Below are 13,881 nucleotides of genomic sequence, written 5' to 3'. Positions count from 1 at the left end.
TAATGAGCCAGACTTAGCCTTTCTCCAATGCATAGTTTGCAGAACAGACCGATGTGCAAACAGTAGAGGAGCAGAAATCTTTACTCCAGCTCTGCAGAAGAAACTACAGGCACACAATAGAATCCAAGGAAGCAAGAAGTAAAACTTAATATATGCCTTGCATGGCTGAAGACTGTCCAGGTTTTGCCAGCAATCATTTGATTTTTTTTTCCTATTACATTTTCAATCCCCACTTTGTTTTTACTGTTTCCTTCATTCCAGTCCTTTTTAAATTGCCCTTTTCCTGTCAGCATGCACCGCTCTCAGTGAACATTTATCTGGAATCTGACAGACTATGAAGACTTTCCTTTGGGTTTGTTTTGTTCCGATTTGAGTTCAAAGTTATGTTTACTTACTCAGTTGTTATCCTGACAGAAGTTTTCCATTCTCCCCGAATGGATTGCTGATTAAAACCACTTGGAACAACTCAGCTTTATGACTCCAGCTCATCTCAGATAGACAGACAGACATACACACAGTCCTGCATACACCATCTGAACTCAGTTGGGCCACAGACATCATATAAAGAAAGGCTGGACTGCATAGGGGGTGGGGCTAACTTCACTCAGCTCTGAAGAGGCACAGATTGGGAACTGGAAAAGCAATGTTAGATCTGAATCAGAAACAAGAAGTGTCCCTGCTCATATAAAATGTGTATTTCCAAATTACTGTCACACAACAGTTATTTAAAAGTCTTCTGTTACTGTAACAACTCAGATTGAAAAGAGCCTTGCAGGTAGGGGAGAATCCAACCATCACATGCAGCATTTGAATCCAATTTTACAAACATATTGTTAACATTTCCATGAGCTAGACTTACTTGTGTCTATCACTTCCAGCACTGCCATGGCAGTATGTGGTAACCTCAGTGGTGTACAGTGTATTTAATATCACTGCATGAAAATGTCCCCTATTTAACAGTAAAGAAGGAAAGAAAGGAAGACAGCCAGAAGGATTCCAAGTAAAGCATTCAGTATCTCAGCTACAGAAGTGCCTGGTTACTACTTTCCTCTGCTGACATAAGACAAGGGCTGAACAGACTCAAACAGTTTAGCGGCTCAGCATGATCATCACAAACCTAAGCTGCTTATATGATAATGTTCCTTTTGCTAAAAATATTTGTATATATATCCCATGCACTTTGTTCTGTATTCTTAACTGTATATGAAAAAAAGATACAAGGACATTCTCAGGACCCAGACTCTCTCATATATATGAAAAATGAGAGTCAGTCTGTTATACAGAACAGCAATCCCACTTCTCTAGTATCTTACTGAGATTAGCCCTTTGTGCAGCTGTGGGAAGTGATGTTTATACTTGTGTCTGAAGTAGTTGTGTTTATTTGGATTTGGAGTCTATTTTTTCTAATGTCCGAGTTAAAGCAATCACTTTGCATATTAAAAAATGCCATACAAGCAAACTTAAAAACTGATGTCTCTGGTTTATTTCTTAATCACAGCAATTCCTGTAATATTTACTGCATGGTGTGTTGACTGTACGTGAATTTTTAGTCTCATTTCTGGCATTAAAATCATACAAATTGTCTTAAATTGATTCCCAGGTTCAAGAACAAGAAAAGGATTCTAAAGGTCATCCACACTCTCCACCGGAGAAAGTATTCGCTCCATACAGAGAACACCCTTCCGTTCACCAGGGAAACGCAGGGGTACTCAAAGTTCCTAATGTCAGTTCCAGTGCATTGCTGCAGTATATCACTACAGCCTCAGATCCTCAGCCACTCCTCCAGATGCCTTATTCCACTCCAGCAAAAGTGCTGGAAAGCCAGTGAATCCATCTAGCTGGGGATTGTCCTTGCATAGGAGAAACCCTGAGTGCCCTAGACTTGGCCCCAGACTCTCAAAGTTCTTCTGTGCCTTCCTCCTCCAGCTGCACTCAGAGCACGGTGGATGCAGACTAAGAACCTGGGTGCTTGTCTTCTTACAGCATTTCCAGAAACGCAAGACCACTAGATTTCACAGTAGTTATAAGATCCCAGCAGCAGGAACAAAAAGGAACAAGGAACCCTTGATGCACTGTTCATTTTTCTCTCCCATCCCCATCTCCGTGCCTTTTTTCCATGTTGCCCCTCTATACAGAATCCTGGTTAGCAATATTACCAACCCTAAAAGTTCAACAATCATGAGTCAGGCCCTAGAAATTGTGAGATTTTTTTTAATCTCATTTTTTGGTCTGTCTTTTGATTTTTTTGAACCCCCCCCCAGCTCTCCCAAATGTTGCCAGCTCTCCCAAATGTATGGAGTAAGGTGATTTCAGCCCCTGCTGCAAGTTTTCTCATGGGAGGACCCATCTGTAATCAAATGACAATGATCTGTATAAAATGCTGAGGCAGGGCTTCCAGCTTCACCCCAAAATTCTAATGAATTAATTCTGCGTCATCCCTACTCCCCAAACCCCATATCTGCCTGACCCTCAGCCCAGCAATTATGCACTCTCCCCACCCCCATAACATTTCTGCCCTCCCCATCTCCCTCTCCCCCAGCCCATTAATTAAATATCCACCCCTCCCAGCAACTCTTTACCTCTCAGTGCACCTCTGCTCCTCCAGGTATTCTTCACTCCTCTCTTCCAGGCTTGGTAGGGGGGGACAACTTCAGGGGTTGCTCATTCCCTCTCCCCTTTCCCAGGTATGGTGTTGCAATGATGGGGACAGGGAAGAGCAGAGAACCGATTGGACCACTCCACCTCCTGGATTGTGCTGTGGAGCAGTTCTCTGGTAATCTACTCTGTCCACCTGCAGCAAGGAGTGGGCTAGCATCTCCAGTATTTCTCTCTATATTTTCTGTAGTTTCCTTCCCAGAGAAGAGCTCGAGTACCTGCCTCTTGTGAGGCTCAGGGCAATCTCAACCAGCAGCAGAATGGAACTAACATGATTCTTCTTATTTTTACAGCTGCCCACAGGATTCCAGCTCCACGCCATGGGCCTGGTTCTCATCTTGTTTATTTCTTTGATTTTTTACACTTCACAGATTACACTGACATAAATGTAAATTATGGGTAATTCCACTGGAGTCATACAGGGGAGTATCAATAACAGGGGTAAGTACGATCAGAATCAGGCCTTGAGAGGCCAAAAATTACAAGCTTTATTTTATTATATATATGTCAAGGAGTGTACTACCTGCCCCACCCCCTTAAGTGGCAGCCTGGGCTGTAATCAAGGACTCCCTGCCCCACCCTAGGGCTGGGCTGTATAAACAGAAAAAAACTAGCTGAGCAAGAGAGAGGGGAGTAGAAGCCATGCAGGGGGTAGTTTTTGCCTCTCAGGCTAGTCTCCTACAATCTAACTAGAGACTTTGTGAACTTTAAGTCTGGGAGCTGAACCAGAGTCCAGAGGTGAGGTCCTTATGAACTGCATATTATAGTTGCTTCTGTCCTGAAACTCTATTAAAAGGTAATGTGCTGTTTGTTAGTGTGTATTGGCTTCTTCTTGTCCTGGGCTGTTAAACTGAACCCGTTGCTACTCCAACCAGGGGAAGTTAAGGTGGGTCATGCTCACAGTGCCACATGGGGCTGCTAGTGGTTGCCCACAGTTTTACAACATAGTATATAAATAAAACCAGAGGTCATATCAGATCGGAAATTAGAAGACAGATTATTTATATGTACACCCACACATATGTAATGTCCAGTTTCCAAACTCTTAGCAAGAAGCTAACCCCAGCCCCTACCATTTTGATGTTGAAAACTTGGTCAACTGTAGACAGAAGCTGGAGCTGCTGTTCCACTTAGTATGGGCAGTTCCCTCCTGCTACAGCTCCTATTGCACCTGCTTGGTGCTCTCTGGGCTGGCTCCCTCTCTCTTCCTCCTCACCCGCCTCTTCACCAAGGATTTTCTGCTGTTTGCTCCCCCCTCCAGCAGCAGTCTCTTTTCCTCCTCTGTAGTGAGTGGACAGCTCAGATTTCCTGGAACTAGGGGCCTCTGCAGCCAAAATCTGCCAGCAGTGGCCCCTCGTGGCCACAGCAGGAATTCCACCCACATCTAGTTCAGCTTGAAATCGGAAGCCAAGAGTAACAGATAACAATTAAGGGAAAAATCACAGGCATACTAACAATTAACAAGAATTGGCAGCGGTGGGATTGGGATTCTGAAAAGACTTAGCTAGGGTTCCAGATGGGCACAGGGATCTGGCTATACTGGACAGTTGCACGCTCAGGCATTTAGGCGCTTACCTGCTTACTTTTACTCATGTGAGTAGTCTAACTTCACATGAATCAAGTTAAGCACATGCGTAAGTGCTTGCAGGATTGGGCCTTAGTCATTAATAGCTGCTCATTTCCAGCAATGAATGTTTCACCATGCCAAAACTGCTAGGGAGATAATAAGTTTGAAGACATGTTCACAACTCTTTTTCAGAACAACTAGGATAACAATCATTTAAGTGAAAAAGGGGCTGTAGTTACTAAAATTACCAGCAAATAATATGTAAAATGCATTGATTATTGAGAATTATTTTACAACAAAGTTTATACACTCTTAATTCACTAGAATGACAGACTTATACACCATTTTCATTTTTAAAGTAATAGATAAATAGAAGATTTTTTTAAAAGCAATTTTATATGGTCAACTCATGAATTCATTCTCTTATTTAAGAACACAACACAAGTAATTCTAAGGGCCAGAACCTCTTTCTATTGAAATCATTGACAAAATTCCCACTAACTTCAACAAGAGCAGGATTGGGCCATAAATCGATACATACGGCATAAAAGCTTTGTAAACAAGAAAACATTAGCAATACTGCATACATTTAAGAAATGTATTCATTAATGGTGCTGGAGACAGCTGTCAAGCCACATACTTGATTTTCACTTTGACCATAAGCCAATTCCTGCAAAAGTTACACTTGCATGTTGGTTTTATTCCTTTTTATAGCCCCATTATGCACAGTGAACAGGACTATACAAGGGAGCTTCTGGTTGCAGGGTTGGGCCTTTAAACAAGACTGAGTTGCCCTCAGGGGTGCCATTTAAGACAATATGAGCAACACATTACATTATTGCTCTGCCTGCAGAAAGATTTGACATATGACTAGAAAAATTAAGGTTATTTACCTGTAACTGGTGTCTTTTGAGATGATCTCTGGGTTGTGCAGGCTGGAGCAGCCTAGACAGTAGAATCTTCTCTAAGCAGTGCCCGTTGGAGCGCTCACATCCTCCCACTTCTGCCTTTCCCCTCATATTCCTGAATGTTCTGAGGGCAAGGCTCTAAATGGGGACATGGTGCCCTTGGACACATTAGTTCCTTCTACCACTGCCTCAGATATACTGCCCCTTTACCTCTGCCCCCAGGCTATAAGAAAGAGGGGAAGGTGGGCAGGGAGTGAGAATGTGCAGAGTCCATCTCAAAGCACTTTGGTTATGGGTGAATAACCTTAATTTCTTCCTTGACTGTCCTCTGCATATTCCCACTCTTGGAACAGTTTAGCAACAAGCTCTCCAAAATGGACAGTGGGACTCAGCGTCCCAATTAGTCATTGAAGTAATGCCCTGCCAAACTGGGTGCCTATTCTAGATGCCTGATCTAATGTGTAATGTTTCCTAAATTTATGCCCAGATCTCCATGTGGCAGCCTTACAGACATGTCCCAGTTCCAAAAGTATAAGACAAGCCAAGGACAGAGCCATTGTCCTAGTAGAATATGATCTGGTACCAGAAGGGGGAGAGACAGTTGCTAATTTGTATGTTATCTGAATACACTGTTTAACCCATCTAGAAATGGTTTGTGAGGATACCACCTGGCCCATACAATTGTCTCTGTAGGAGGAAAAAAAATGTAAGTAAGTATGTGAAATCTCTTAGTTCTCCATTCAGATAATAAGCGAGAGTTCTCTTAGCATCTAAAATGTGTAAACTCAATTCACCCATGTTACTGTAGGAGAAAGGGAAGAACTGGTCAATTTATGGTTTGATTAACATGAAAGTCTGTTACTATTTAGATAAAAACCTTGGGTTATGCTTAAGTACAACTTTATCTTTATGCAAAATAGCGAAAGGCAGGTCCAGCCATGACAGTGTGTAATTCGCCAACTCACCTAGCTGGAGGTATAGCTATTAAAAAGCAGATTTATAATAGGAAAATAAAGAGCTCAAAATATGACTTCACTAATTGTGCTAAGACTAAATAGATATCCCATGATGGAACCAGGTCGTTTACAGGTGGGCACAAGTTGGAAAGCCCTTTCAGAATTTTTATTTTACCATACTATATGAGAATACAGATTTATTATCTATCAGAACACAATATGCCGACATAGCCACTAAATGAACCCTCAGTGAGGAGATTGATAGGCCCTCAGTCTTTAAACGAAGTAAGTATTCCAGAAGATGCTGAATTGGTGCCACACTGTTCAGGTTTGTTATGCATCCAAATCACAACCCTCAACCATTTCAGTTGGTAACATCTTCTGGTTGATTTTTTCTTAGAATTAATTAGTATGTTCTGCACTTCTAAAAGACAAAGATCTTTCAAGGTCCATTCAAGTCCTACAGCCCACACTGCCAGATGTAGAGACAGGAGATTTGGATAATAAATCTTGCCCTGTTGCTGCAACAGTCAATCCTGTAATATTGGAATCATCCTGTAACAACTGAAGTAGGTTTGTATGCCACTGTTTTGTCAGCCACGTTAGAGCAACTAAAATCATTCTGATTCCATCCTGTTTTAATTTTCTCACTACCCGTTCTGTCAATGAAAAGGAGAAGAAAGCATACAGCAGGCTCTTACCTCAATTCAGTAGAAACACATCCAAGGTGGATTGGGTGTCCCTTTCTTCTCTGAAACAGAAATGGCAATGCTGTGACTGTAGCAATTAAGTCTATGTCTAGAGATCTCCAACAGTTGAAGATATTGGGTATTACTTCCTCCTTTCTCAACCACTTGTGTAACTGTGTCGCATCTCTGCTCAGTTTCTCCACCAGGTCATTGTCCTTTCCTGACAGGTGAAGGGCTACTGGATGAATGTCATGTTGATTTCCCACAACTTGATTTCTCTGGTACACACCTGGGACAGATAAACTCCTCCCTACTTGTCCATACATTTTTCAACCTGGATTGTTAAGCACACTAGACAGTAATGGACTCTTGATTTCAAAGATGCAGAAGGGAAGTTCAGTTCCATCTACTTCCTTTCACAACAGCTTAAAAGTGGTGAACCCTGTAATGGATTGGATCACAGAAGACCCCTTGGGAACTGCCCACTGATGTGCTGAGACTACCCCGAGCCTGTTTCCCCTGGCAGCTTGAGACTTCAGAACCCTGCCTGGTTTGAGTCAGACATGCTAGCCTGCTGCAAACCCAGACCCAGGTCTGAACCATGTCCCATAAAAGCTGCAGGCTTAACTGAAAACAGCTTAAGAAGTGCTCCTGTCTGCAACACTTAGATGCCCAGCTCCCAATGGGGTCCAAACCCTAAATAAATCTGTTTTACCCTGTATAAAGCTTATACAGGGTAAACTCATAAATTGTTCACCCTCTATAACACTGATAGAGAAATATGCACAGCTGTTTGCCTCCCCCCTCCCTCCCCCCCTCAGGTATTAATACATACTCTGGGTTAATTCATAAGTAAAAAGTGATTTTATTAAATACAGAAAGTAGGATTTAAGTGGTTCTAAGTAATAACAGACAGAACAAAGTATATTACCAAACAAAATAAAACAAAACACCCAAGTCTATGCTTAATACAGTAAGAAAACTGAATACAGATAAAATCTCACCCTTAGAGATGTTTTAATAAGCTTCTATCACAGACTGGATGCCTTCCTCATCTGGTCACAATTCTTTCCCCGGTACAGCCCTTGTTCCAGCTCAGATAGTACCTAGGGGATTTCTCAGGACTGCAGCCCCCTTTGTTCTGTTCCACTCCCTTATATATCTTTTGCACAAGGCAGGAATCCTTTGTTCCTCTCTGGGTTCCCACCCCTCCTTCTAAATGGAAAAGCACCAGGTTTAAGATGGGTTTCAGTACCAGGTGACATGATCACATGTCCTGTGAGACCCCAAGCCTTCATTCCTCCCAGCCTGACTCACAGGAAGGCCTGCAAGCAAACAGAGCCATCCACAGTCAATTGTCCTGGCTTATGGGAGCCATCAAGATTCCAAACCACCATTAATGGCCCACACTTTGCATAGCTACAATAGGTCCTCAGAGTTATATTTCATATTTTTAGTTTCAGAAACAAGACTGATACATACATACAAATAGGATGACCACACTCAGTAGATTAAGCGCTTTGTAATGATACCTTACAAGAGACCTTTTGCATGAAGCATATTCTAGTTACATTATATTCACACTCATTAGCATATTTTCCTAAAATCATATAGAGCGCAACGTCACAAACCCACTAACCAACACAGGTTCAAACTCCTTTGTTACAAAGGGAAATGACTAAAGATGATTTAGTTGCATTATGCAGAGTTTGTACTACTGAAAGCCCTATGGCCAGAAGCTCCGGATGGGAAAGAACTCTCTACATTCTTTATTGGCAAAAGGGGAAAAGTGTTGCTGTAGAGAACTTCATGTGCATAGGCTACCTACCCCCCACGATTCCTCTAGTGACACTTTGGAAATCACCATAACTATACGGTAACTGGGATTTGTTGGGAGTAGTGGGTCTCAGCGAGGGGTATTCACTCTTACTTTGTAGCAAAGAGCTGGTGCGTGACTGGGACAATCAAAAGGAGCCCAACCAGAAGTCCAGAGCATACTCTGATTAGAAACAGAAAAAAAACCCCATTACCTACCTTTCATAACTGTTGTTCTTCAAGATGTGTTGTTCATGTCCATTCCAAGTAGATGTGCGTGCACGGTCATTGGAAGGTTTTTCCCCTAGCGGTATCTATCAGGTCAGCTGTGGAGCACCCTGGAGTCGCACCTTCATGGTGGTGCATATAGGCCCCTGCCAACCCACTGCCTCTCCAGTTCCTTCTTACCAGAGTACTCCAACAGAGGAGTAGCAGGGTGGATCCTGGAATGGACATGAGCAACACATCTCAAAGAACAACAGTTATGAAAGGTAGGTAACCATTTTTTCTTCTTTGAGTGCTTGCTCATGTCGATTCCAAGTAGGTGACTCCCAAGCAGTTCCCAGGAGGAGGGGTCAGAGACCGTAGCACTCTCTGCCAAATGCGGCATCGTATTTAGCCTGCTGGGAATGGTGTAGTGCGACATAAAGGTGTGGATCAACTAACACGTTACTGTCCTGCAGATGTCTTGAATGGGGACCTGCACCAGGAATGCTGCCGAGGAAGCCTGCGCTCTTGTGGAGTGCGCAGTCAATGCTGGGACAGGTATTTTTGCCAGATCATAGACACCCTGATACAGGCTGTGATCCATGACAAGATCCTTTGGGATGACACTGGGAGCCCCCTCATCTGCTCAGCAATTGCAATGCAGACCCGTGTTGATTTTCGAAACGGCTTTGTCTGCTCAAGGTAAAAAGCCAATGCTTGTCTGACATCCAGGGAGCGGAGCATCTGTTCCCAGTTACTAGCATGTGGCTTAGGGAAGAACACTGGAAGAAACATGTCCTAATTCATGTGGAATTGCCAAACTATCTTTGGGAGGAAAGCTGGGCATGGCTGCAACTATACCTTGCCCTTGTAAAACGCAGTCTAAGGGGTCTTGGACGTCAAAGCCTTAAGCTCAGACATCCTCCTGGCTGAAGTTATAGCCACCAGGAATGCCACTTTCCAGGAAAGGTAAAGGAGAAAGCATACTGCTAGGGACTCAAAAGCGGGGCCTATCAGTCTTGAGAACACCACTGGGGAATTGGCTGTCTTATTTGAGTGTACAGTCTATCTATCTAGTCCTTTGAGGAAGTGGCCAACCATGAGGTTAGCGAATACTGACTGGCCAGCAGAACCAGGATGGAAAGCTGAGATGGCAGCCAGGTGCACCTTTATTGATGACACCACCAGGCCTTGCTGTTTCAGGTGCAGTAAATAGTCCAGGATGAAAGGAATCAATGACTAACAGCGAAGTGTCCTTTTGCAGTGACCAAATTGAGAATCTCTTCCATTTAGCCAGATAAGTGGCTCAAGTGGATGGTTTCCTACTGCCAAGGAGAACCTCCCTAATGAAGTCTGAGCATGTGAGCTCCAAAGAATTTAGACAAAGAGTTTCCATGCTATGAGGTGGAGAGACTCTAGATTGGGATGCTGGAGGCGACTGTCATCCTGCAGGATCAAGTCTGGGACCAGGGGTAGTGTTATAGGCGTGTCTAATGACAGCTCTAGAAGTACGGTGAACTAGAGTTGACGTGGCTAGGCTGCTGCTATCAAGATCATTAATGCTCCCTCCCTTCAGACCTTCATCAGAACCAGATGTATGAGCGGGAAGGGTGGGAATGCATACAGCAGATGCCCTTTCCAAGGAAGGAGAAAAGCATCTGCAAATGAGCCTGGGCTATGATTCAGGAAGGAACAGAACTGCTGACGCTTCCTGTTGCACTGTGTCATGAACAAAAGTGGGAAATCTCCACCTTTGCAAGATGCTGATCATGACATCTGGGAGGAGGGACAACTCGTGGTTGTGATTGAGCGGAGCTGATTGACAGCCCTGAAGGTGTGATGCCTGCAGAGGTATGCAGTGGGCAATGCAGAAGTCCCACAGCTTGAGGGCTTCCTGACACAGGGGAGAGGAGCGAACACCACCCTGTCTGTTTATACAGAACATCACTGTTGTATTGTCTGTCAATACAGATACACATCTGTCCTCCAGATGGGTCTGAAATGTCTGGCAGGCAACGCAAACTGCACGTAACTCCCTGACATTGATATGCAGCAAAAGTTCTGCTTGGGACCAGAGACCTTGAATTCTGATTCTTCCTAAATGCACCCCCCAACCAATTGCCAACACACCTGTTACTAGAGACAGTGAGCGTTGGGGCCCAGAGAAAGGCATTCCCGCACACACCACTTGCCGGTTGAGCTACCACCGGAGGGACTCGATAACTGGAGAAGTGAGTGTGATCAATTTGTCTAGGTGGTCTTGGTTTGGCCTGTATACCAATGCTAGCCAAGCTTGAAGGGGTCGGAGCTTCAGCCTGGCATGCTGCACTACATACGCACAAGCAGCCATATGGCCGAGCAGCTTCAGGCAATTTTGTGCTGTAGTAGTGGAGTATCGCCTGAGTTTCTCTATGATGGCACCCATGGCAAAAAGCAAGTTTCCAGAAGGAATGCCCTGGCTTGACCAGAGTCTAGGAAAGCTCCGATGAACTCTATCCTCTGAGCAGGGGTTAGGATTGATTTCATCATGTTCAGTATCAGCCTGATCCTGTTGAACATCATCCGAACTAGGCTTATGTGGTCCTCCACTGGGCCTTGGAGAGGCCTTTGATTAGCCCAGGGGTGGCCAACCTGTGGCTTCGGGGCCACATGCAGCCCTTGCAGAAGTTAATACGCGGCTCCTTGTAGAGGCACCGACTCCAGGGCTGGAGCTACAGACGCCAACTTTCCAATGTGCCGGGGGGGGGATGCTCACTGCTCAACCCCTGGCTCTGCCACAGGTCCAGCCCCCTCTGCACCCCCTCCTCTGAGCCTGCCGTGCCCTGGCTCCTCTCCCTCCACCCCCAGAGCCTCCTGAATGCCACGAAACAGTTGATGTGGAGGTGCTGATCGGCGGGGCTGCCAGGTGGTGGGAGGCACTGGGAGCAGGGTGGGGAAGCTGATGGGGGGCTGCTGATATATTACTGTGGCTCTCTGGCAATGTACATTGGTAAATTCTGGCTCCTTCTCGGGCTCAGGTTGGCCACCCCTGGATTAGCCAATCATCTAGGTACGGGAATACTTGCACGTGTAAACTGATAGTGAGTAAACAGTAAACCTGTAAACTGATAGTGAGTGTTGTTGACCACGAAGTGGAGGAACCGTCTGTGGGATGGGACTATGGACATGTGAAAGTACACGTCCTTCAAGTTGAGTGCAGCGTACCAGTCCCCTGGATCCAGGGAGAGGAAATGGAAGCCAGGGAGACCATGTGGAACTTTAACTTCTTCATCAAACTGTTGAGGTTTCGCAGGTCTATAATAGGTCTGAGCCAATCCTTGGCCTTTGGGATTAGGAAATACTGGGAATAGAACTGCCTGCCCCTGAACTCCAGAGGGACCTCCTCTACTGCTCCAAGTTGTAGGAGTGTTTGCACCTCCTGCATAAGAAGTTGGCCGTGAGAAGGGTCCCTGAACAGGGACGGGGAAGAAGGGTGGGAAGGCAGGAGTGAACAGAATTGGAGAGAATATTCTACCGTGCTCAAGACCCATTGGTCTGAGGTGATTTGTGCTCAAGCATAGTAGAAATGGGATAGATGATTCACAAAGGGAGGGGAAGGATCCAGGATTTGGACTGCTCCGTCACCCCCAGGCGCACCCTCAAAAGTTTGGCTCGGAGCTGAGGGCTGCTTCGCTGAAACATGGCTCTGGTTAGAGGAGGACTGAGAGGATCTCCGTCTATTACTCCTGCCCCACTTCCTACTATAGACCTGTGTAGGGGGAGCAGGGTAGAAGTGAGGGGTAGGCTGTGGCTTAAAATGTTTCCTCTGGAGGGCTGGTGTATGAAGTCCCAGGGACTTCAGTGGTGCCCATGAGTCTTTAAGGCTGTGGAGCTTAGAGTCGGTTTGCTCTGAGGAAAGTCCTGAGCCACTGAAAGATGAGCCTTGGAATTTTCTGCTGGACTTTGTGCAGGAGCCCCAACACCTGAAGCCATGAGCGCCTTCTTATAGCCATGGCTGTTGACATAGTTCAGATTGCCGAGTCGTCTGAATCTAGGGAGGCCTGTAAGGAGATCCTCGCAACCACCTTGTCTTCCTCAAGAACAGCAGCACACTCCGAGCAAGAGTCCACCGGAAGCAGCTCCTTGAATTTGGACGTGTTCCAAGAGTTAAAACTGTAGTAGCTGAGGATTACCTGCTGGTTGGCAATGTGAAGTTGGAGCCACCCAGTAGAATACACCTTCTTACCAAAGAGATCCAGCTTCTTCACCTCCTTGGACTTAAGAGTAGGTCCCGGTTGCCCTTGCCTTTCCTTTTCATTGACAGCCACCACAAACAGAGTGCTGGGCTGAGGATGAGAAAACAGGTACTCATACCCTTTTGAAGGCACAAAATACTTCCTCTCCACCTCTTTGGCCGTGTGGGGAAGACTGTTGGGCATTTGCCACAATGCTTTAGTAGTGTTCTGGATGGTCTTAATGAGGGGCAAAACCACCCTCGATGGACCTTCAGGCACCAGAATGTCGACCACGGGGTTCGTCTACTCCGACACCTCCTCTTCCTGCATGCCCAAATTCTAAGCCTCCCTTCTGAGTAACTCCTGGTGGGTTCTGTTGTCCACGGCTGGCAGCGGGGTGAATGTGCCCACCAGCGGGGTGGATGTGATGACTGCATCAGGGGAGGATGAGGAGGATGCCTGCAGAGATCCCCCTGTGCCAACATGTCTTGCATGGTGTCTGGACTGGTGCCGGCTTCTGGGCCCATGTTAATCTCAGTGCTGGCCTCAGTGCTGGGTCCCATTGTGGTCTCAGTGCTGGCCTGTGTGCCCATCTCGTGGCCTCACAGAGGTTCCTGGGCTACAGATGATGATGGAGGGGCCCAGGCCTCCAATACCACCGACAATGATCTGGACCCTGGCTCTTGGGCTTGCTGGTAGGCCCACGGGGTCCAGAAGGGCCATTGAGCTGGCACCTGCCACTGTCGTGGCCATGGGATCATAGGCAATGGCTGCCCTTCCTTGTCTGGAGTGGTGCCAAGAACGGTGCCTAGAGGCATACAACTCCACCTCCAAGTCCAATGAGGACTCCAACCTCAGCAACGCAGAGCA

General features: G+C 45.7%; 1 protein-coding gene across 2 annotated transcripts in view; it reads right to left on the bottom strand.

Annotated features, from left to right (window-relative positions):
• Positions 1-6,825, bottom strand: part of CPED1 (cadherin like and PC-esterase domain containing 1) — a 223,990-nt gene extending 217,165 nt beyond the window's left edge. Inside the window, exons 1-2 of one of the 2 annotated variants that reach the window (XM_084632652.1) lie at positions 5,116-5,245; positions 396-632 (exon numbers count right to left, since the gene is read on the bottom strand). The gene's annotated coding sequence lies outside the window, so the exon portion shown is untranslated. Of the gene's footprint in view, positions 1-395; positions 633-5,115; positions 5,246-6,787 lie in introns of those variants that run through there. The other variant, XM_084632653.1, reaches the window with a different exon arrangement.
• Between the last annotated feature and the right edge of the window lie 7,056 nt (positions 6,826-13,881).

The sequence above is a fragment of the Lepidochelys olivacea genome, assembly GCF_965140295.1.
Source record: "Lepidochelys olivacea isolate rLepOli2 genome assembly, chromosome: 1".
Classification (NCBI taxonomy): Eukaryota; Metazoa; Chordata; order Testudines; family Cheloniidae; genus Lepidochelys; species Lepidochelys olivacea.
Note: the sequence above shows the minus strand (reverse complement) of the source record. Positions and strands in the feature narration are given on the sequence as shown.